Raw genomic sequence first — 25,442 nt, forward strand, 5'->3', positions numbered from 1 at the left:
CAAGGGTCTAAATTCAGTGGCACCTGGCTGGTTCAGTGGGTAGAGCATGCAACTCTTGATCTCAGGGTTGTGAGTTCAAGCCCCACATTAGTGTAGAGTTTACTCAAAATCCAATAAATAAAATCTTTAAAAAAAAACAAATGAAAACCAAACAAGAGCCCAGACTCATAGACCCCAGAAATGACCATTACCCATTTCCTTCAGATGCTGATGCTCTTGAGGGAGAGCAGGAAGTGTGTGTGATGCAGAAGTGGTGGCCTGATGCTCAGAAACAGAAGAACAAGTCCCAGGTCAGAGTGACAGGGCAACACCGCAGTGACTACAGAAGCCAGACAAGGGGAGAAACATGCTAAGGGACAGCACAACAACTCTGTGCCTTTGCGTTGAGCTTTGGACAAAGACAGTGAGCATAAGACAAACAGGTTGTCTTGGAATCTGGCGTGGTATTAATTAGGATCACTCTAGAAAATGCTGGGAGGGCTGTTAAAAAAGAACCGTTGGAAGAAGTGTTCTAGTGGGAATGAAGGTATCAGAGATCTACTCAGGTAGCCAGGCATAGTCTGCCACGTATGTCCAGTTCTCTGACTTCCAGGAGCTTCCAGGCGTCCCTATGGGTAGAGCCATGTGACTATTTCTGGTTAATGTCATAAGCTTAAATGAAATGTGTCATTTCCAGGCTGGAGCATCGACTGGCTAGTGGGAGATGCTCAACCTTTTCTTCTTCTTCTTCTTCTTCTTTCTTTCTTTCTTTTTTTTTTGGTCCTTCTGGCATGGTAGCTGGCCACATTCAAGGTGGGCAGTTACTCTCTCAACCTGAGTTCCTAAGCAGTTATGATGAATCTAACCTTTTGCAGATCCATAAACACATGATTGGATGAGGAATAAAACTTGGTTACTTGAAACCACAGATATTTGGAGTTGTTTGTTACCTCAGCATAACCCAATATCCCAACTGGTATATACAGTGACCTTCAAATGGATATGGCCTAGATAAAGCTTTTACTGGCCACTCAAAAAAACATATAAATTATAAAAGTCATAAAAAGGTCCAAAGGTCATAAAAACCCAAGAAGAGTTAGAAGTGAAGAATGTACAAAGGACAGCAAAACAGCCTTGAACTGATAGATTGGGGGGGAGGTGGGAATCTGTCAGAAAAGGGAAGGAGTGAACCAAGAGCTACAAGCATAAATCCAATAAATAACAATTCCCTTATGTTTCCTATAGTTTTTCAAGCAAAGTAAAAAATAGCTCATAGAATAATGAATTTTTATAAGTGCTTAGAAATAACCTCCTTACTTTTGGTACACTGTCCTGTACGTAAATGCACCATTTCATCATCCTGACACTACTGTCACTTTTTTCTGTGAACTACCAATTGAAAAATTATAGGATCATGGTTTTATTATATACTCAAAATAAACACACTGCTAACTAGTGAATCTTTCATCCTAAACTGACTCGTTTCTCAAAAAAATGTAAGATTAAAAAATAAAAATATGGAGGATATAGATTTCCATAAAACATTTAATTCTGCTTTTCCTTGTTAATAGCAATAAATTCTCTATGAATTTTGAGAGATCTAATTTGGGCTACTTAAATCTTGCGGTTTCAGCATAAAAATATATTAGAATGATGATACCTATGATAGCCCCATTTCATAAGTGGAGAAAGAGATGCCCAGAAGCATCATGAAAGCAGCGAAAATGCATTTACGGATCCACTTTTGAGTATTTATTCAAAACTTCTGAAATGCTTGACATTCACTGGTCATTCAATAAATATTTAATGAGTACCTACCATCTATCAGACATTGGGCTAGGTGAGCAAGACATGCTCAAATGGATAAGACAAGCATCAGTGAGTGATTAAAAAGACCCAATGGTAAGCCCGAGGCTTCAAGTACAGGGTGGAAACTGTGGGAGCACACGGAGAGCCACGTAATCCAGGATGAGGGCCAAGGGAAGGCTTCCCGGTGGCGATAACTAAAATGACACCAAACGACGGGAGCCAAGAGCAAGAACTTTCCAGGAAGAGCTAAAAAGAGAGCCTTAAAAAAAAGACCTGGAGTAAGAGAGAGTGTGGGCCATTGGTCAATAGCTTGGAGTCCTCATAGGCCAATGGGGACTGCCCAGAGACGCAACCAAAGAGGTAAGTTTGACAGGATTCCCATCTTGAAGCTCCTTTTAGACTACATTAAAGGAATTGTACTTTTGATTAAAACCCAGGAAGCCCTTGAAGGATTTTAAGCAGAGAGCCTGCTGTGATTGTACTTGGGCTTCAGCAAGATCACTCTGTCTGTGGTCTGGAAAATGGATTGCACAGGGCAAGCCTGGCAGCAGAGTGGCTGTTTGGGAAGCATTTTAAATAATCCTCGTGAGCCAGTGTCTTCCAAACTAGGATGGCGGTGGTAAGGTAGAGAAAAGTGTACAGTTTGAGAAAAAAAAGAGTCAAGAGAATGTCCAGAGGTCAGAGGGTAGGAAGAATGGTCAAGGACATCCCCCAGCGGCTCTGGGCTCACTCGCCTGGTGTGGGATTCTAGATGCACTGCTTACTATTTATTAGGTGACCTTGAGGACCTTTCCCAACCTCTTCTGCAATAGTTTCCTCACGTAACAAATAGGAGTAAAAATAGTACTTACCTTAGAGATTAGTTTGAGGTTAGCAGTTCCATTAAGGCCTAACACACAATAAGCCCTCGATAAATATTAGCTATTAGGTTGCAAAGGAAATGAAATAGGATTAAGACTGAAAATTTCCATTAATTTAGTGACTTTTAGGAAAGTAACTCTAACATTGGAGGGAGAGACTGAAGTCCCATTGCAGGGATCTGAGGAGGAAAAGAGATAAAGGAGAGATGGGCAAATGTGGAGAAGTCCCAGGAGGAAGAAGAAGAGGCAAAATGAAAGATGAGACCAAAGAAGGACTTTAAAAAAATGTTTAAAGGTGATATGTGTAAGGATTAGTGCTGATAATAAAAAGACCATAGAAAAGGTAATATAGAAGCTTCCAGAGACAAAGGCTCTATGTCATGGCATAAGCTCCAGAAAAAGGAGAGAGAAATGGGGATCCAGAGCACAGCTAGGGGAATCAGCCACAGGGGAAAGAGAAGAGCAGCTCTTTCAGATTCCAAAAGAGTCTTTCCTATACCCTTTCTCAGACAAATTGTTTATGTTTGTCCAGTCAACAGAATATTTTTGTTCAATTGTGTCATAGAAAAGAGGACATGAAGACATATGACACGTAGGACTTAACTAAAAAATCATATCAATGTAAACAAAGTGAATGAACCTGGATTGTAGGCTCCTTGTGGCTCACAGCCTAGTCCTCTGGATGTCAATTATAGAACCACGTGAAGCCACCATTCAAAGAGTCCTCGTGAGGTCAGGAAGAAGGGGCAATGATGGATTAGTGAGCAATCAGGATTCCGCAGCAATATAGTAAATTATGCCAGGCAAAGAAATATGCAGATATCCAGAAATTAATCTCAGAGAGCAAGGATTTACAATACAAAGAGAACACAGTATTTAGATACAGGTAAAGGTTAGGACAAGAACCAAGGTGGAATCTTATACAAAATATTTATCTGTATAGAATATTATGCTTCTATATTTTCTCAGAAAATAGTCTGCAAGGGTCTGTTACAAAGCCAAAGCTCTTCGTAGGCCTTGGCTCACAATGCCTTCCAGGGTCAACATTCTATCAGGGAAGATAGTAATTGAAACCTAGGTTCACATGGTCATTTGCAAGGCTGTTAGCAATGTAGCAAGCCAAGTGCCACTGGTATGCAGTTGATTTTCTAGACCACAGTAGACATATGTCAAACCTCATAGCCTTATTCATGATTATTTCAGGCTCCTTCATAAGGCAACATATTAGAAACCTACTTGAATGAACTTGGTTTGTATTTTTCAGAAATGTGTCTAATGGATCATGCTGTGAAATATCATGGGAACATGAAAATATCCTTTAAAATTATAACAGCACAAAAATAATAACAGTGCTTGAATTTTGAAAGATCAAAGGGTAATTTTTTTTCAAAATGTTAGGTACTTTATTATAAACAAACTTAGAAATCCAGTTAATGATATGCTTGTGGAAATATTTAAGGAGTGAAGTGTCCTAATACCTGCAACTTCTTTTGAAAATACATCAAAGAATGAGATGCCTTGATGAACAGAGAGAAGGATGGATAAATGAGATAGGTAATGAAGCAAAAATAGGGAAGGCAAAATGTTAATGGTAGAATCTAGGTGATAGACACAGGATTGCTAAATTCACAATTGTTTAATTTTTCTGCGTATTTTAAAATCACCACTCCAAAATGCTGTAAAAAACACTTGTGAGTAATTATTTCATTCAAGTTCTTGGTTTCATCAGCTACCATCCTCTTAAGGGTGTGTTCATAAATTTGGTTTCATAAATTTGGTCTGTCTTACACCACGTTTCATAAATTTGGTCTGTCTTACACCACGTTCTCATTTTCTACTTGTTCTCTCTACCTTTCACCACTTTTAATTGTGTGTGTGTGTGTGTGTGTGTGTGTGTTGTTAAAATAGAAATGTATTCCAGTTGGTCTTATAGAAGAAAGGCTTATGTACTACTCACAATTTTCAAGCTACAGAAACCTAACTCATTCTGACACAGGCAACATGGAGAATTCACTTAACTCACAAGTCCAGCTGCAAGGGGTGGGGAATCTGGAAGCTTCAGGCACAGCTGGATCCAGGAGCTCAAATTACATTGTCAATTATCTACCTTTTTCCATCCCTGTCCTCCTTTTACAATGTTGGTGTCTTTTCAGACACGACGAGGTTATTTGCATTCATTTTCCTTCTTCCCCATCTCAAAACCACTCCTTGGGTTCTCTGCAATCTGGATTCTGCTGCCACAACTTGGAAACTGCTCTTACAAAAGTGACCAATGACATCCCAATCGACGAAGCAGCAAAAAAAGTTCAGTTCTTATCTTACTGGTCCTTCTGTGCAGCATCTGACTGTACTGGCCACTTGCTTCTTTGCTTACTTTGTATTCTCCCACTAGCAGACCCTGAGATAGGACTTGGGTTCAAAGAGTTTATCGGAAAGATGATCTCAAGAAGCATCAATGGGAGGAAGTAGAAAAAAGTGAGACACAGAAGAGAAAAATGCCAATAAAAAGGCGTTAATAAAAAAGCCTTCCTCAGTTTTTCATCTGGACTGTGACAACAATTCCCTACTGGGTCACCTTGCCTGGGTGTTGCCTGCCTGAATCCATCCCTCAAAATGCAGCTCAGGAAACACATCTGACACCCCGCTCCCTGCTCCAAGCCTTTTCCTCTTTCCATGCCCCACCAGATAAATCCCCGTGTCCTTGGCATTCAGTACAAGGCCTCCCACCACTTAACCCTTATTTGCCTTTCTTGTCATTTCTTGCCATGGTCTCACCTATAGTTTTGTGTTTTGTTTTGTTTTAAGATTTTATTTGTTTATTTGAGAGAGAGAGCTTGCGAGAGAGAGGGAGAACACAAGCAGGGGAGAGGGTGAAGCAGACACCCCTGCCGAGCAGGGAGTCCAATGCGGGGCTTGATCCCAGGACCCCGGGATCATGACCTGAGCCGAAGGCAGACGCTTAACCAACTGAGCCACCCAGGCGCCCTCCACCTATAGTTTGCACTCTAGTACTCAATTACTGTGGGCCACCCGACAATCTTTCACACCTTCTTGTCTCCGGCAAGGTGATATTCCTCTGCCTAGAGCATTCTTCCCACTCTCCATGCCTACAATGTCTTACACAACCTCCCTGACTGGACCAGGCAGGCTTCTTCCATGTCTCATTGCATCTTGAGCAAACTTTTACATTGGCACCACTCATGCTATTGTATCGACACAATCTGTTCCCTTTTTCCATCTCCCGTACTAGACCACAGGGACCACAAAGATAAATGTCACTTTTTATTCAGTAGGCACTTAATAGAATAATGAGCTGAACTGTAAAAATAATAATAGTACCATTACTGACATCTCTCAACTCAAGCATTTGAAGTTGATTATAATTTGTTTTTGGACAGGTACAAGAGCTATTTCCTGAGGGAATGAGGGAGTGAACAGCAAGGAGGTCTGTTTCACTCGTATACGAGTATGCTGGAACCAGCCAAATGCCTATGGGCTAAGTTGCTGGAGCTGGTGAAGGGGGGAGGCCAATAATCCCACTCTGTGCTCCTTGGCACTCTCTGGTGAATTGGCTAGGGTCTCCAAGATCTGGAATTGGCTCCAGCCCCTAGGCTGAAGATTTGCTTTTATAGATAAGTACCGAGAATTTAAGCTGTTCTTCAGCTTACCTACTTTAACTGGATGTAAACTTAATTCCACAAAACAGGTGACTTGATTGCATCTGTTGAGATCCCCAGAATAGGTTGTTAGAAGTGTTTAGTCAACATTCACCATTCATTCATTCAACTAATATTTTGTCTTAATTCATTTTTTGAAAAATAAATGTAAATAGTAAATAGTAAGAAAAGGATATAAACCAGTGCTATCTAAAACATCATTCTTCAATAATGAAAATATTCTGTATCTGTGCGTTCCAGTATGGGAGTCACTATCCTCATGTGGCTATTAAGAAATGTGGCTAGTACAACTGAGAAACTGAATTTTATTTTATTTTAATTCAATAACCACATGGGACTAGTGGCCAATAGATTAGTGCAAGGTGGATAATAAAACCTCTCTTGCCCTTTGTTTCTCCTCAACCATCAAGTCCTTCTCCTCAGAGGTATCCATTATTATCAGCTTCTTAAACATATTTCCCATAATACTCTGTATATGTGCACAAATAGCAGCATACAAGTTCCACAAACCACTCTGAATTCTGGGTTTTCCCTTAAGATATTTTGTCAATATTTCCATATCAGAATATAGGATTGCATCATACAGAAGTACTGCAGAGTATTCTTTTTGTGTGCGTCATAATTAGTCCTCTATTCATGGACATTTTGCTTGCTTTAATATTTTTCTGTGAAGACAATTTATCATGAATGTTTCACCGATCTCCAAGACCATCCGTATATTTCATGATTCATTAGAACTTTCAGATCTCAGAATATAGTTGTGCTCACAGCTAAGGTTTATTACGGCAAGAGGATACATAACAGGCCGAGCAAGTGGAAGAGACACAAGCAGAGCCTGAAGAAATCCAAGCATAGGGTTACTACTATCTTTTCCTCCAGTGAGAGGACACAGACTGTGCTCCTTCCTTCAGCCCCAAAACATGCGGTAACATGAGTGCAAATGGTTCTGCCCAGGGAAACCCACTAGAGACTCACTGTTAAGGTTTTCCCTGGGGACTGGGCACATAGATAACCCCTGCTTAACAACCACCGAAGCTCCAAATTTCCATTAAAAAAGCAGGTGTTTGGTGCCCCAAGTGGGTAAAACAGCCTTAGCACTCTGGCAACATTTCATATCAGTTCAGGGAACTGTTTACCAGCCAAGTTACCAGAAGCCAACCAAGAGCCAACCTTGTAAGCAAGCCCTTCTAATGCAGAAGCTTCAGCCTTGCTATGTGTGTGCATAATGAATATCTTTGCACATACCTGATTTTTCACAGGTGCAAGTATATCTGTAGGACAAATACCTAGACACAGAAATATCATATCAAAAAGCATGAACATTTCTAATATTGATAGATATTGCTGAACTGCACCAATTTATACTTCTACTTGCAATGTATCAGAGTACCCTCTTAATTGCCACAAACACAGTGAACCAAATATTTAAAAATATTTACTATGTACAAAGCAACATTCTAGGTACTGGGAATAGAGCATTAAAGAAGGGCAGAGGTTCTGGCTCACATTCCATAGGACAAAAGGCAGAAATAAACAAGTAAAAGAGTAAGTGAACAGAGTAATTTCAAATAACAGTAAATCATATGAAAAAAAGTAGAATTAGATCACATAATATATGAGGGCAGAAGGAACTACTTTGGATTCAGTAGTCAAGGAAGTTCTCTCTGATAAAATGATCTTTGAGGTAAGATCTCAATTATAAAAAAAAGGGATCCCAAGACTGCAGGCAGAGGCCTACCAGACGAGCCTGAGGGAATAGTCGATAGGCCACAAGGCAGGAACGGAAGGAAGGTCTCTATGACCACAACATAGTGCTGGAACAAAGGGGAGAATAGTTCAAGTTAAAGTCAGAGAGAACAGTAGGGGCTTTCTGTCAATGTAAGAACTTTGGGTTTCATTCTGAATGCTGCTAGGAAAAGTAACTTCATGCATGCAGTCTTTTGATCCTCCTTTGGCTACATAAGAATGGGTCTTGGGCCTTCCTTACCAAAAGCTGAAGAGTACTCAGCCTCACAGTCTGTGCTGAGCTTATCATCTTGTGTGGGTTTATCTTTCCCTGTTTCAAACTCATGTGTGTACTCTCTTGGTCTGTTTATGTTGGGGGGGGGGGCTATGGCAGCCTTGTCAACCCCACTACTCTATCTGTGCCATGCAGTGAGGGGACAGGAAGTACAAGAAGGGCACACAGTCCAACTGCCCAGCATCGGCTGTGATGGAGGGACCCATTGGCCATCTGATGCCCACTATTGAAGCTGATCTTGCTCTGTTTCTTCCCTATGTGAGTAAAGCGTTGCTCTATCCAGGGCTCACCTGCATTTTGGTTTCCTTGGCAACCCTGATACCAAGATGCATGGGACAGGAGTGTTCAGACTTCTACCTCTAGTGATGGGTAAGATGCCACTTGCTCATCAAGTCCAATATGAAACTTTTGGAAGATTTTAAGTAGGGGACAAATGTGTTCAGTAAGCAACTGTGTAGAGAATGGGTTTTAGAAAAGTAAAAAGAAAAGCAGAAAGAATTTGGAATTTATTACAGCATTCCAGGTGAGAAACGATGGTGACTAAACCGCAGCAAGAGCAGGGACATCAGAGGAAATTAAGCCAACAAGAGTAGCTAAGAGTTTGGGTGAGTGTGTGTTGGGGACTGAAACCAACATGATCTCTGTCCCTGGGTCAAACAATCCTGGGACCAGGCATATTTTCTTTTCCCTATGTTAAACACTAATGAGACCAAGGATAAAATAACTCAGCTAATTGCTTGAGAAAATACTTGCTCCTTAAACACAAGATTATGGAACCAATGAAATCGTTTACCCAAGGACACTAACAGCATCAACTACTGCCTCGATGCACCTACTTATCCAAAGCTATTAGGTCATAAACTCCATCTAATCTCAACCAGTTTCTTGCTTCGTAAAACCCACCTTACAAATCACCCAGCCCAGGCCCTAAAAACCTGTAAATATCCTCCCTGAAGGTCCAGAAGGTTTTGGGAGAGAAGGAGAAAGAAGCAAAGAGAGTCTTCCAGAAGATGATTATCCTCTGCTATTACTGTAGTTTCAAAGTCTTAGTATGGATCCTGGTAGAGTGAGTCCTCGGTTCATATTCAAAATGCTTGGTCTATGGCAAACCCATTGACTAAATGTCTCAATGCCCCAAGCTCCTATTCTTCTCAATAAGGTACACATATAAAGTTAAACCCCAGTCCACCTTCAAAAAAGGTGAAATAATGTTATGTAAAACATGGAGTAGCTTGAGGGGAAAATTAAACTTTATGAGATCAAGAAACTGTTATTTTCTGATTGGAGTGGAACTTTTAACTCACATTCAACCATCTATCTCCTGAAGTACAAGATGAGACTTTCTGATTCCTTGGGAAGTGCCTGGAAACCAACCTAATCATGTTTTACATGAATTTAGATTCTATCAAAATAGGTGACAGAACTAGTATCTGGGTGTTAATTTTCCTTCAAAGTGTAGGAAATAGATGATAATCCCAGAGCCATCAGGGCCTTAAAAATAGAAAGAATCCTAAATTACATAGGATAATGATATATAAAACAAGGAGTACACATACTGGCAGCTAACCATATAAGGCTTTACTCAGGTTAAGCAAAGTTCAATTTTAAAATATTACTTTTGTCAAAAGAACCCATGCTTATTATCATAGGTATATTAAAGTTTGGGGCGGACTTTGCAATGCATAGAAATCTTTGTTCAAAAGGAGAGAAAATAACTATACTTCTCTGTGGTTTGAATTTTTTTTCCCCCACGAATATTTCTCATCCTGATACATTGCATGGACCAGATGCTACACCAAACCAGTATAAGTCTTTTCAATGAAAACCCAATAGTTACTCAGAAAAATGAAGGCCTATAAACAGTGTGTTCGGTATACCATCTTGCAAAATCTAAATATAGTACTGGGTCAACTCCTTTAGGTCACTAAACAGAACTGCTGGCAAATCCAGACCATTACTTTTTGTATTTTTTCCCCTGAACCTTTTCACCACCTGTCTTCCTGTCTGACCTCTCCAGTCATTTCAAGCAGTTCACAAAAGGAAGAAGGAAAAAACCTGGCAAGCCCATATGCCAAACTAAATCATATCCAGGAGACCAAATGCCTGCTGAATCCAAGAAATGGTTATTTATAGACTTGTAATTAGTGATCAAAACCCCAGGGAGTATTTTGTTTTCCTTTTAACCTTAAACTCCTCTTGGCTTCTATGTATTCGAAATGTGATGCCATACAGCTCTGCCATGTATTAGAAAACAACCTAGTAATTATCGTGGGAAATGTGCACTTCACAGTATGTCTCATTTGCCTCATGGTTTTAGTGGTCAATTATTCTTCAAAATAAGATCAGAGCCTAATTTTCCCTGGTTGGCCATCAGAAAACTCAGCAATGTTTCACCATGCAGAAATTAGGAGATGTATTAAAAATAAAAAGCGACTTTTCATTAGTAGTGATATTTCAATATCTTTAAGCCGAAATGGTGTTACCAAAGAATTGGGTGTTCAAATAGGAAAAACAGAACCAGGCTTACTGTATTATCACAGATTCAATAACTGAGAAATGAGTAATGTAGGACTAAAAGTATGCCTCTCTATTATCAATTGTTCTGAATATTTAACAAGTCCAGGAGTCTACATTTGCTTAATTAAAATTTGCCCAGTAGAAACAGGCATTTTGCTTCTAGCAGTGAGAAAGAGACACCAGAAAGCAAAAGAAGAAAATGATTAAAGATCCCATGCAAAGAATTTCAAAGGATTCATGTAGATCCTCTCCCTTCCAGGAGGGAGAGCATAATGCCTCCCTGCTTAAGTATGGGCAGTGCATGGGAACTTTCTTCCAAAGAACCCAGCATGGAAAGGTCAAACGAGAGAGTACCTTTGCAGCGGAGATCAGCCGGGTGATCAAGGTCAATACCAACAGGGATGATGACTCATGATGACAGTATGTACCCCCAATATGATATGAGGAGAATGGCCCTTCGCCTCTGGATATTACTTTCCAAAACCCATAACCCCAGTCTAATCATGAGAAAAACACCAGACAAATTCCAGTAGAAGGACATCCTACAAAATACCTGACCAGTAATCCTCAAAACATTTAAGGTCATCCAAAACAATGACAGTCTGAGAATCTGTCACAGTCAAGAGGACCCCAAGGACACATGACAACTAAATGTAATATAGCATCCTGGATGTAATTCTCTAACATAAAGAGGACATTATGTAAAAACTAAGAATATCTGAAGAAAGTTTGGACTTCAGTTAACAATGTATCACTATTGGTTCATTAACTGTAATAAATGTACCATAGTAATACAATACATTAATAATAGGAGAAACTGGAATATATGGGTACTCCCTGAACTACCTTTCTAATTTTATCTGGAAATCTAAAACTCATGTAGAAAATAAAATGTCTTTAAAATGATGGTAATACATGTGAGCACATGAGCTCCCGGATCTTGGTTTCTAGTACTAAAGGTTCCTTGGAGAAATAGCTGATTCTTGGACTAGAGCAAGAAATAAAACCTGGAGCACCTTGTAACATGAGAAAGTAAGAAAGTGATCACACACAGACATAGACACACAGACCCACAGGAACCAACTAACAGCACTCCAAATGGACAAAGCTGCAAAAATTAATCATTTCGCTTTTACCACTGTTACAAGGAGGAAAGAAATGAATATTGATTGCAGGCTGTTTGTCAACCAGGCACTGTGTTAACGCTGAGCATTCATGCTACATTTAATCTGAGGACAACTCTGTGAGCTAGATGTGATTACCTGAACTTTACAAATGAGGAAGCTGAAGGTCAACAAGTTTAGTTAACTTGCCCAAGGTCACACATGTCTCAAGGATGAAACCTGGTTTTAAATTATAGGATTGCTTAGCTCCTACAACCATACTTTTGTCACTATCCAGTGCTGCCTCTAATTCAAATTCAATCTTCTTTGGTCCTGAAATTTTGTCCTAAATCACCTAAAGTTTTCTGCTAAATAACCCATTAAAGAGCCTTAGGGAATGGATGGCAGGGGGAACCTTATTTTAGACTTTATTATTATTATTATTATTATTATTCTATTAGTGATCATGATGGACAAATCACAAACAAGCTGCAAAGAGGAGGAAATGATAAAGCTCTCCACCCCAATCAAGGGACCCACGGGTCAACTGTTCTTGGAACTGTAATTTGCATCCCAGCAGTGACATCTAATAGTTAGTCTGCCCCTTAAAAAGCAGAATGTTTCTTCTTCATTTCCGTTTACGTAGCCTCCAGGAGAATCAGTTTGTACTACAAATTCATGAGTAAACAGCTAATAGAAACTTGGCGTGACCTCCTCAGAAGAAAGAACCCAACATACCTTGAAAGGCTGTTCCCATCAAGCTGTCACTCTAGAAAGGCCAAGAGGGATCTAGTTAAATAGAGCACCAGGGACTGGTGTGATGATGCACAGTAAAAAACAAAAAACAAAAAACAAAACAAAACAAAAAAACAACAACACCCAGCACAGCATATACACTGCCCAAGTTGGGATTACATTACCTACCGCACATCTCCACCCCCATCTTTCCTGCCTGTCCCCACCAGCCACATCATGTGTTTCTGGCTTACCTTGTCACCCAAAGGAAGGTCTCAGTATCCAGATGCTGACCCAGTGACTTGTCAGTTTTGTGTTTAATCAATATTCTTCCACACTGCTTTCATTGAAGCTATTTCTTCTTTGTAGATAAGTAACTCACATTGGTTGTTTTTGGACTGTAGGAGTTTAATTTAAATGTTTTCTTCCTTTGACCTCTATACCTAGTGGTCCGTTCTAACTACATTTTCAAGTTCTAACCTAAACACTGTCTTGGGAATTGTGTAGCCTGGAAAGTTTAAGTCCTAGAGAATGGTGAGGTCTATGACACATCCCATAATATATTTTTCTCACTTGGGGAGTACATTCTTTCAGACACCCTTTTTGTCCTTCCAAATCGTGCTCTTTATTATTATCTAGTCGGTTTTATATGTAGATCATTTTCATTATATATTTATTAACAAGCACTATATAGTATATGAAACAACTTTTTAAATCATCTTAGAGTCGGGCCATGTTATTTCCCTATTTCTTTGCATATGGAAACTCTAATCATTGAAGAATAGAGTAGTTGGTTAAAAAATATCAGGCCTTATTGAGAAGGCATCTGAGAAGGCATCTGAGGCCTTCCAAACTGGGCTTACAGACTCTGGGAAACTTTTATGAGTCCACAGCTCGTGTTTAATGGGCTTGACGTACAGTAAACCAGTTTGAGTTTCCATGTCAAAGAAAAAGTCCTGTCATTTGGGATAATTTCTTGCAGGTGGGTGAGGGCGTCAATTAATAAAAATTATTAATCTTTCTGCAAATAAATTATGAAACAATTTTAAACAATTCCTTTTCCTTTCTTAAAAAAACATGTGGCTAACTTCCCAATAAAATGTATATTTTGCCCGCCTTACAGAAATCAGCAACAGTATAGGTGACAATGTTTTATAACCAGAGTATGAAAAATATTATTTCTAATGTTTTCCCACACTAACAGTCCAGGGAATATTTGTTCTTATGAGATAACCAAGAAGCTAACTCTGTATAATGCTCTGGCAATTTGCCTCTCTGGACAAGGGTGGGAAAAGCAAGTATTCAGACTCTGGGAAAAGCCATCTCCAAGGTAACCCCCATGTTTACCCTTCTTTGGGGAAGTTGTATGAGTGCAGGATGCTCTGTGTCTAGGCAGGTGACTGGCAGAAAGAGCTTTCAGAGAAGAGGTCAACAAAGCCCCTTCCCAGCAAATGCCTCAGGCAGCCATTAGCTTATTAGACTTCCTTGGTAATTAAATGTCTGTGTAACAGCCCAAAGCCACATGCTAACACGAAAAATGAAAGCTCTGGGAATTTGGCCCTGCATCTAATGGCTGACAGAGAGAAATGGCCAAAAAGAGAGATGGGGTTGAGGCAAGGTTGGAAGTAGTGGCAGAAGGAGTGGGATAGAGCTCAGAGCTTCTCTCTCTCTCTCTCTCTCTCTCTCTCTCACACACACACACACACACACACACACAACGACCCAGTGTTCCTAATTAAATTTGGATTATTTGAGAGTCATTCCCTTTCCTGTCACAAACTGTTTTAGAAAGGATTAAACACAATGCTAAAAAAGAGATTGGGGGTTCACAAACCACTAAACAAACTCTTAATATAATAGGTCAAATTAAAGCTTGCTTCCCAGTACAGAAAAACCTGGGAAATGTACATATGGGGTCTTACCATAGTTCATATTAGATTTTGTACAAAAAAGGGTAGAAGAAATAGCCAAAATGTACCATAGATATAATTGTATGCTATTTGAGTCCCACTTAAGAGATCTGCTAAATTAGAAAAACAGCTTAAAAGGATTTTTTAAAAGATTAAGATTCTGTCTTTTTTCATCAAGGAGTGTGTTGTCTGGCAGGGTGGTAAAAGAAGCATATTTTACAATCAGAGCGGTAATGGGGAGCCAGGGAAGGATAGAACCCATATGTTTAGAACTAAGAGTAGGATCTTTATGGATGAAGCATATTTGAAGTAAGCAACAAAAGAAAGGAACATTGAGTCTTGATAGGTGGAGGTAGGAGAAACAGTGTCTAGAAAAAGAGGCAATGGCTAAAAATTAATAATAATATAATCAACTATATTAATATTATATATAATGTATAATTAATAATATGTATATATAATTATATATCATTAATAATAGATGTTATATATAATTATATATAATCTATAATAATATATTATTATACATTACAATATTTATATATTGTATTATATATTATATATTATAATAATAATATATTATTATTATTGATACACAGAATTGGCAATTTGTTTAGAGCAGTGATTATCAAAGTATGGTTCCTGGACCAGCAGTACCAGCATCATATGGAAACTTGTTAGAAATGTAAATTCTTCCAAAGAAGGTATTCAAATGACCAGCAGGTACATGAAAAGGAGCTCAATATCATTAATCATCAGGGAAATACAAAGCAAAGCCACAATGAGATATCATTTCACACCTGTCAGACTGGCAATCATCAAGAAAGACAAGAGATAACAAGTGTTGGTAAGGACGTAGAGAGAAGGAAAACCATGTACACAGTGGAATTGTAAATTGGTACAGCCATGATGGAAAATAGTATGGAGGTTCCTCAAAAAATTATAAATAAGACTACCATCTGATCCAGCAATTCCACTTCTGAGTATTTATTCAAAGAAAACAAAAACATTATCTCAAAGACATATCCACAACTCCATATTCATTGCAGCATTATTTACAAGAGGCAAGACACGGAAACAACCTGTGTCCGTTAATAAATGAATAGATTAAAATGTGATATATATATATACATATATATATATCAAAGGAAATATATATATAATGAAATAAAAGGGAAGGGAATCCTGCCATTTGTGACAACACGGATGGACCGTGAAGGCATTATGCTAAGTAAAATAAATGAGACAGAGAAAGACAAATACTGCACAATCTCACGTATATGTGGAATCTAAAAAAAACTGAATCATAGAAGGAAAGAATAGACTGGCAGTGGCCAGAGGCTCAGGGCAGGGGAGGGGAAGGGGAGAATGACACATTTATTCTCCTCTTGTAATGGTTTCTATTCCTGCATTCTTTTAATTCTCTTATTTCACAAATATGTGATTTTTATAGGGACATTCTAATTACTTTCCAAGGTAGCTAGAAATTAAGCATGTACATAAACATTATAAATATTTCCAGGTCTGGGAAACAAAAGATGCAAAGCTGATTATTTCATAGCAGACTGTCACATAATAAAGGGATGTTAGTATTCAGAGATTAATAACTTTTAGTTATTTTTAAAATAATTTAATGTATATACTATAAGAAACATGCAGGAATAAACATTGACATGAGCCTAAAGAATTGAAACTGTCATATTCAGTGCCTAAGTGTAGTAATCTACCCAGGTTTTTTGAGATGGAGATCAATAAAAGTTCTCAGTGGTGAGAAAGCTCCCTTAGCTAACAAGTTGGTAGTAGAAGACTATAACACCTGTGTAGAGAATTTGTTATACTTGGAAAGAAGAGGCCACTAGGAAGTAGGGGGTAGGAGTTTTGGCTTGAAGTGGTTCCCAATGATCGCCCCTGGGAATATATGAGTCTCTAAATAAATAATGAAAGTAATGGATAATAATCCATTAAATAAGATAGGAACCCATGAGCCTAAAACTGTAATAAATGAATGAATGAGTGAAGGAATGCATAAAAGAATGAATAAGGGGCACCTGGGTGGCTCAGTCAGTTAAGCATCTACCTTCAGCTCCTGATCCTTCAGGTCATGATCCCAGGGTCCTGGGATTGAGCCCCGCGTCCAGCTCCCTGTTCAGCGGAGACTCTGCTTCTCCCTCTCCCTCTGCCTGCCACCCCTGCTCGCATGCTGTCTCTCTCTCAAATAAATAAATAAAATATTTAAGAAATTTTTTAAAAAAGAATGAAAACTTTGATAAGAAAGACTTACCTCAAATTGCCTTTGCAAAAATTACTTATTAATTACAAGAGGAAAAGAATAGTTTTATGGTGGAGAAGCCTGTCAGGCATGACCTTGATCAAGTGATCAAAATGAAAATCATTGGACATAGAAAATATCGAAATCATGTGCCACCTAAAGGGACATGATGAGAAGAGCACAGTATCACTTCTGAGATCGGCCCGACAAAGATGCCTGCATCTAATCAGAAAAAAAAAAAAAAAATGCCCATATGAGGGGCATTTTACAAAATAATTGGCCTGAAACTCAAGGAAAGACTGAGAAACTGTCCCAGACAGAAAGACACACGACAATTAAATGCAACATATGATTTTGGACAGGAAACTTTTGCTATAGATTCATTACTGAAGAAAACTAAAGAAACTTGAATGGGATCTCAGAATTAAATGTTCACCATATGTTGATGCTAATTTCTCGATTCTGATGACTCTCTGTGAGAATGTTCTTGCCTGTAAGAATTACGTGAATAAATATGCAGAGGTGACAAAGCATGATGGCAGCAATTTACCCTAAGGTGGTTCTGTAAAAACCAAGTTCCTTTACTGTACTTGCACCATTTTGAAACGTTTAAGAACGTTTCAAAATAAAAAACCACTAATAAAAAATAAAACCCAAAAAGTTTTGGCTTTGGAAAGGACTGCACTCCTTGCTGGTGCTTGAAATCCAACGTGAGATTACAAAGCCAATGCCTATCCCAGACTGTCCCAGTCTTCTGGTTATGCTAATAAGCGGGGAAAGAAGTTCCAGCAGTGGGGGTAGAACAGAGCACCAGGAAGCTAATCTGAGTCATTAAAGGAGGCAAAGTGCCTGGAGGGCGAGTAGCCAGTCCCAGGACAAGTCAGGCAGGAATCAGAACTCTAGTCCTGTGTGGAGTTCAGTGAAGACTCCGTGGAGTTTAAGGAAATGTCAGGCACAGAAGGCCAGCCAGCCAACAAGATAACGAGCAGCACACAAGAGTCACGTTCAAAAGAGGAGCGGGAATGGTGAGAGGCTGAGTCCCAGAACATTCCTTCAGCTCTTCCCCTCTATTCACTGCAGGATTCTTTTTATTAGCAGAAAACTGTGGGAAAAAACTTAAAGGTCCATCAATAGGTGAATGCTTGAATAAACTGTAATACAGCCATACAATCTAATACTTCACAACCATGCAAAAGATGTGACTTAGCTATCTATTCTGACTGCAAGTCCAGGGAGCAGGCAATTGGTCTACACCATCACGTCCTGCTCTATCCCTGGTGCCTGAAAAGAGCAGGGCATGTAGCAGTTGTTCAATAAATATTTGTTGAATATATAAAGGAATAAATATTAATTTTTTTTAAAAACTTTACAAAATAGTAGGAATAGTCCAATCTCATCTAAGTTTTATGTGGATGGCCCAAGTTCTCCAGTTTTTATCCTTTTCCTTTAAGTATTCAAATCTAACCACTCTAGCCCTAATCACTTTTAACTTTTTGTTGTTGCCTTGGTGGGGGCACATTTCTAGAGGAGGGGGGCTTACCCTCTCTTAGAGGCTGCCTGTCACCTCTCAGTCCAATTCCCTGCTCAGCCTCTTGCCAGCCCTCCCTCCAGCATGTCTCTGTCCTGTCCCCCACCGCATGGCACAAGCATGGACTGTCCCTTACTCCATTCCCTCTGTAGCCATGAAGAAAAGGCTGTTTTATACAGTGTATTTTCAGTGGAGATCTGTGAACAAGGAGTGGTCATCGCAACGTATTACAGAGAACAATTTGAAAATGAAAATGGGGCATCACTCACGATTCCGAAAAGCACAGGGCAGGCTTTCTGGTACTTGCGGACTTACCAATTCCCAGCATCCCCATGAAACCCCCCATCAGCTCTTTACTGCAGAGCCTGCACTCCCATATACTATTTCCCCATAGCCTGGGCTCTCTTCATCATATATACCCCAAGCTCACGCTCCTGTAGCTCTTAACAGTGAAAACAGCACCTACTTTATAACACACAACAGTCTTGGTTTCTTCTGGGTCCTAAGTGCTCTCATTCAGCTAATCCTTGAATCTTTACTTTTCACAGCCACTAAACCAACCCACCATTATTTTCTCCCACCACTATGCAGGAATCTCCCCAAAACAATTTTTCTGCCCTCCTAGGTCAATTGACTCAAAGCGAAGGCTGTTTTGGAAATAGTAAATGTCCTCCCCTCGTTGTGAATAGATAGAATCAGAAAGAATCTATAGCAAACCATTAACAGTAGCTGTGTCAGGCAAATGAAGCACCAGGGGTTGAAATCATGAATACCTACAGGACAAGGCAAGCAACGAAACCAAGTGAATCAGGCTGATGTAAGAAATTTCTTCAAGAGAAGCAACAAAGTTCACAGGAGCACTGCTTTGCCAAACATGTGCCTAATTTACTTTAAAAAGTTATGAATAGTCATATAATGTATTCAGGTTACCTAAATACAGGTAGGTTTCCCTAAAATCAATGTATAGATGCTTGCTTCAAATTTTCATAATTAAAGAATAGTCTACCCAAATCCTTAATTAGAGCCCAGAAGAACCAGAGCTGGTGATATTTATCACAGACATCTGAGATTCAGGTATATATGTAAACTCTTCTGACCTTTATATAATAGCTCATTTAAAAGAATTATGAAATGACAAATCACCCAATTTAAAAAATGGCCAAATACTCTAGATAAACATTACTCCAAAGAAGAAATACAGATGGCCATGAACAACATGAAGAGATACCATTAACCATCAGGGCAAAATAAATTGAAACTACAAATTGAAATAAGATACCTCTTCACATTCACTAGGATAACTAAAATCAGAAAGTCAAATAATAACTGTTGGGGAGGATGTGGAGACATTAGGACCCTCATATACTGCTGGTGGGAATGTAAAATGGTGCAGCTGCTTTGGCAAAGAGTCTGGCAGTTCCTAAAATGGTTAAACACAGAGTTTTACCAAATGATCTGGCAATTCTACTCCTAGCTACATATCCAAGAAAAAAGAAAACCAACATCCACACAAAAACTTGTACAAATATACTCACAATAGCCAAAAGTAGAAACCTCCCAAATGTCTACCAACTGATGAGTGAAAAAACAAAATGAGGTCTATCTATACAATGGAATATTATTTGGCAATAAAACAGAGTGCAGTAGTGATACATGCTACAAGGTGGATAAACCTTGGGAACATTATAATAAGTGAAAGAAGTCCTCCTCAAAAGACCACATATTGTATGATTCTACTTTAATTAAATCCCCAGAATAGACCTAGAGAGACAGAAGGCAGATTCGGGGTTGCCAGAGTTTGGGGAAGAATGGGGAATAGTAGGAGGTAACTGCTCATGGGTACACAGTTTCTTCCTGAAATAATTAAAATGTTCTTTTTTTAAAAAAGATTTTATTTATTTATTAGAGAGAGAGAGCACGTGCGCACATGAGCACACAAGCGGGGGAGGGGCAGAGGGACAAATAGACTCCCTGCTGAGGGCAGAGCCCCATGTGGGCCTCCACCCAGGACCCTGAGATCATGACCTGAGCCAATGTCAGATGCTTAACTGACTGAGCCACCCAGGCGCCCCAATAATTAAAATGTTGTAAAACTGACTGTGGTGATGGATGCACAACTCACTGAATATACTAAAAGCCACTGAATTGTTCATTATAAATGGGTGAATTGTATGGTAGGTGAATCATATCTCAATAAAACTCTTTAAAAACTACCAAGTGAGCCAAACAAAATGTGTCTTCAGGTATAATGTCCCCTGCAGGCCTTTAAGTTTGGGATCTTCACTTTCTACTTTCTCATTTATTGAATGTGTTATAATGAGTATTGTATCGGTAAGCTCTTGCTGCCATAACAAAAACCACAGAGTTGGTGGCTTAAAGAACAGAAATTGATTTCTTATCATTCTGGAGGCTGAGAAGTTCAGGTTAAGGTGCTGGCCGGGTTTCATTCTGAAGCTTCTTTCGGCTTGTAGGCAGCCACCATTCTCTGTGTGTTCATGTGACCTCTTTGTGCACGTGGGAGGAGGAGTGAACAACCTGTCTGGTGTCTCTTCTTACACGGCCACTAATCCCATCGTGGGGGTCCTACCCTCCTAAACTCATCTAACCCTCATTACCTGCCAAAAGCCCCATCTCTGAATACTATCTCATTGGCAGTCAGGGTTTCAATTTTGGGAGGATACAAACATTCCGTCCATAACAAGCACAAATTATGCTGTAATTTTAAAACTATAGGATTTATTTATTTATTTTAAATTGAGAGAGAGAGAGAAAGAGAGTGTGTGTGAGTGGGGGGAGGAGCAGAGGGAGAGGGAGAGAAGCAGACTCCACGCTGAGCAGGGAGCCCAAGGCAGGGCTCGATCTCACAACCCTGAGATCATGACCTAAGCCAAAACCAAGAGTCAACTGTTCAACCAACTGAGCCACCCAGGCACCCCTGCTTAAGATTTTTTAAATAAAAATAATGAAATCTCTACTTCTTATCTTTTATCTTAAAGATTGGAATGTAAGCTTCATGAGGATGCAGATTTAGTTACTGGTGGAATCCTGGCTATCTGACATAGAGCTGGCACTAGGAAATATCTGGGAAGGAAGGAAGGAAGGAAGGAAGGAAGAAAAGTAGAAAGGAAGGAAGGAAGGAAGGAAGGAAGGAAGGAAGGAAGGAAGGAAGGAAGGAAGGAAGGAGGGAGGGAAGGAAGGAAGGAAAGAACAGACTAACATGCAGGGGTCTGGAGCTAAGCTTGCAGGTGGGGATTAAGAACACAAAGCTATAGAAGCTACTGCAGGGGCTACCGGGGCTGAGTCAGGCACTTTGGGAGCTTCATCCTAAATTTCACCTCCTTCATCAGGTGCCAGTGTTTGTCTCAGCCTAACCTCAATTTGAAAGACAAGCAGTGAACTAAGGTATAAGTAATTCCCCACAAGGTAATCCCCCTGCCCTGATTTAAACAATTTCGAATGACATCAATGTGGCAAGGCCACCTACACATTGACATGGATCAGCACATTGAATGAGAGGTCAGGTGGCAGAGAACCAGAGCAGGCTGCTGTGTGCAATGGGATGACAGGGTCTGGTACATGTCTCTTGGTGGCCCCTGACAGCTTGGGCAGCAGCGGGCAGTGAGGTCAAGCATGGCAGGTACCACCAAAAGCAGCCTGGGATTTTGTCTGCCACTGGGTGGTGCCTATAACTTGTGTCCCTCATCTGTCAAGAAACTCAGGAGTTTCACAGCATTGCCATGACGGGGGCATTCCTGTAAGCCAAGCAGCTGACCACATCTCCATTTGCTCCTTCAGTGATTTCACCCTCACCGCAGCTCACCTCCGAGTCTCACTTCCTTTCCTTCCCTCCCATTCCCCCTTGTTCCTTGAACTAACTTTCAGAGGGACGGTCTGACATTTTTTACTTAACAACAGTGTCACAGCAGGGTCTGAAGTGATATCCAACATGATTCTGCTTTCCAATCACACAAGCAAAGAACTCAGCAACAGGGGAGAAATTTCTAAGCAGCAGCAAAGAAATCAGTACTATGCTCAAAAGAGGCACTTTGAAAGAAATAATGCCTTATATTTGCATAGTCCTTTACACATAACAAAGCACTTTCACATATTTACCCCATCTGATCTCTTTGAATCCTACGGGTATTAACATCTGGAATCTGAAGCTCCGAGAAGGGAGCAAATGCAAACATATGGCAGACTGAATTGAGTGTCTACACTGTACGGGCACCATTTGCTGTTGGTGTTTAGACCTTTGAACCCATTTAATGTCCACGACAACCTGGGCAGGAAGGGAGTTATTACCCAGTGAGGAATAGGGCACTCAGAGTTCAGTCAGGATCTCCCAAGCAGCTGGCTCTGAGAGCCTGGCCGTGGCCTCTGCCCTCACCCACCTCCAGCTGTGTGTGGCAGAAGCCCAAGTTAGAAAACCATTCTGTCAACTCCAGAACTTTCTTGCTATCCGTTTGTCCAGGTCATGACTGCCAGAAGTGATAGCGCTGAAATGGTGGGAGTATTTGATTTGAGTTTTAATAAAGGTGGATGATTTATAATCTTGTCTTTCTGGATTTACGTATCTTAAAACTACATGTTGTACCTGTATGAATGCACAAGAGAGTTTTCTTCTGACTTTGGTAACGAAAATAAGAGGCATACTCATTAGTCTTTGGAGAATAGGGTATTATGTGTCTTCCCAACTGCCCTCCTGAAGAAGAGGAAGGAGATGGAGGCTGAGCACAGTGGCTGGCAGGTGGACAGTTAAAGGGTGGGATGGCTGGAAAAATACATGTAACAATATGCACCTATTTTCTTCTATTATAATGTGTCACACTCGGACAACTACAAAAATGTTCTCTTTGAGAACTGTCCCTTAAGAACTTTGCATTGTCAAGGAGACAAACCTTGCAAATATAAAATAACTAGAGAACACCACTAACACGAGTGCTAAATTGTGTGGTGTAGACAAGTAAATCTCATCCTGGGCATGAGGATCTAGGGCCACGTGCAGTTTATTGTGTAGAACTATACAGTGGTATGTGGCAGCCCTGTAAGGATCCTTTTGTGTATGTGTGTGTGTATGTGTGTGTGTGTGTGTACATGCGCACGTGTGAATGCGTGTGCGTGTAAGGCAGTGGAAGATACATGATGGTAGGACTGTGATTATACTTTCAATCTCTACTGATTGAGCAAATACATGTAAGTGTAGATGAATTCAAGAACACCTTGGAATAAGAATGCAGCTCTTCTGAATATAGGACCTGCATGCTTTAAATTAAAGAAAGCAAAATGAGTCAGAAAGGATAGGAGACTTTGGGATTTAGGCTATACAAAGAACTAGTAAAATATGGACTGAAAAATAAGCCTGAAATCATTCAAAGCAGAGGGAAGATGAAGCTAAGGCTCAGATGTAGGCATGAATTTTGAATTTGGGCGTTTTATATGGAGTAATGCTATTTTTGACCTCTACTTTTTTCATGGATTTCTCTGGTCATAATCTAATACAGTCATGCAAGTACCTACTTGGAATGAAATTGTCCCTCATAATTTCTTGGACAAATAACCATGGAAGTTATTCATGTTGCTGTTTTTCCCATCACAATGTTTCTAGGCCACTTAGGTAATTCACAGTTGAAATGTATGGACCAGGCCAGATCAACTTCCTCGCATTGTTTATATTCTTACTAGTTGGGAAATTCTAAAGTGAAAACTGTAAAATGCACACTGATTTCGGTAACTACTCAAAGACAAAATTATGTATATAACTAAGATCCTTTTTAGCAAGATCTAGTTAAATGGATCCTGCCAGGTCTGGAATATTTGGCCCTCTGGAGGGGTACAAAGGCAGCACTCCTTTTTACCACCAAGTAACCCACCTATTCATTGTACAATTGTCCTGAGAAGTACCAGTGATTATTTCTGATTGTCTGAAGAACATGAAACAATACTGGAAGGAATTATTAAATTCTTCTCAGAGCACAGGGCAAACTTTTTAGCTTTATAGCTTGACATCTGAGATTACACACACACAGACAACATTCAGTTTCCTATAACCTCAGGCTCACTATATTTTATATCCTAAAAAAGACTGTGTTGTTTCCCAGCTTCAAGACAGAGATCCTAAGGAAGAACAGAGATGTTAGATTCTTTTTGGTGTCCCAGTGATCCAGAGAAATGGAGGCACAGCCAGAGGTGCAGGGATTGTGTTGTTTCACAAGAGAAAGTACAATGGAGAAAGAAGGATGATGTATCAGTCAGTTCCTGCTACAATAATGCAGCATAACAAAATATCCCAAAACTCAGGGGACTGCAACATAAGCATCATTTTTTCTTATACACAGGTATTTAGCTTGGCAAGCGTTAACAGCTCCAGGCTGAGTTGGCTCCAGAATGCACACTGGGACCAGATCTACCCCAGATGTCTTTCATCTTTCTTGGAAAAGTGACTACCTAAAGCAAGTTCTTTGTGATACTCAGCAGTTAATTACATAAAAACAAGAATCAGATGTGAGAAAAAGCTGGTGCTTCTTAAGTATCTCTTGAGACATAAGAAGAAGAAAAAACATACCATTCATTACTTGGGAAGCATGGTTCTCTCCAAACAGGGTTCCTGACCTCACACACATGCTCCCACCTTCCATGTCTACTTTTATGATGGGCTTCTCAATTTTCTCTACTCCTTAAAATCTACTGATACATGGCTAATTTCATAACTCCAAAAATGTCAATATTAAAAGAAACAAAGAAAGAGAAAGGACACACTTTGATAATAAATAGCAGACCACTCTTTGTAACTTACTCAATTTTCTGTGAGCTTCAGTCTCTACAAAATGTGATTTTTTTAATGTCGACAATATTGGCAGCCTAAAAGCAGAAAAGCAACTCAGAAGGGAATAGAATTCCAAAGTCTTGAGTGTCTTGCTGAGAGAAATGCTAGAATTACACAGATTTAGCAACATCTTTTCCATAAATAAAAATCACAACTAAGAGAGTTTCTAAAGGCCTAGTCTGAACCCAAAATAAATATGTTAAGAGATACTT

Source organism: Callorhinus ursinus, unplaced genomic scaffold (assembly GCF_003265705.2).
Source record: "Callorhinus ursinus isolate GAN/ISIS: 27379988/994484 unplaced genomic scaffold, GSC_fseal_2.0 scaffold1, whole genome shotgun sequence".
NCBI classification, from domain to species: domain Eukaryota; kingdom Metazoa; phylum Chordata; class Mammalia; order Carnivora; family Otariidae; genus Callorhinus; species Callorhinus ursinus.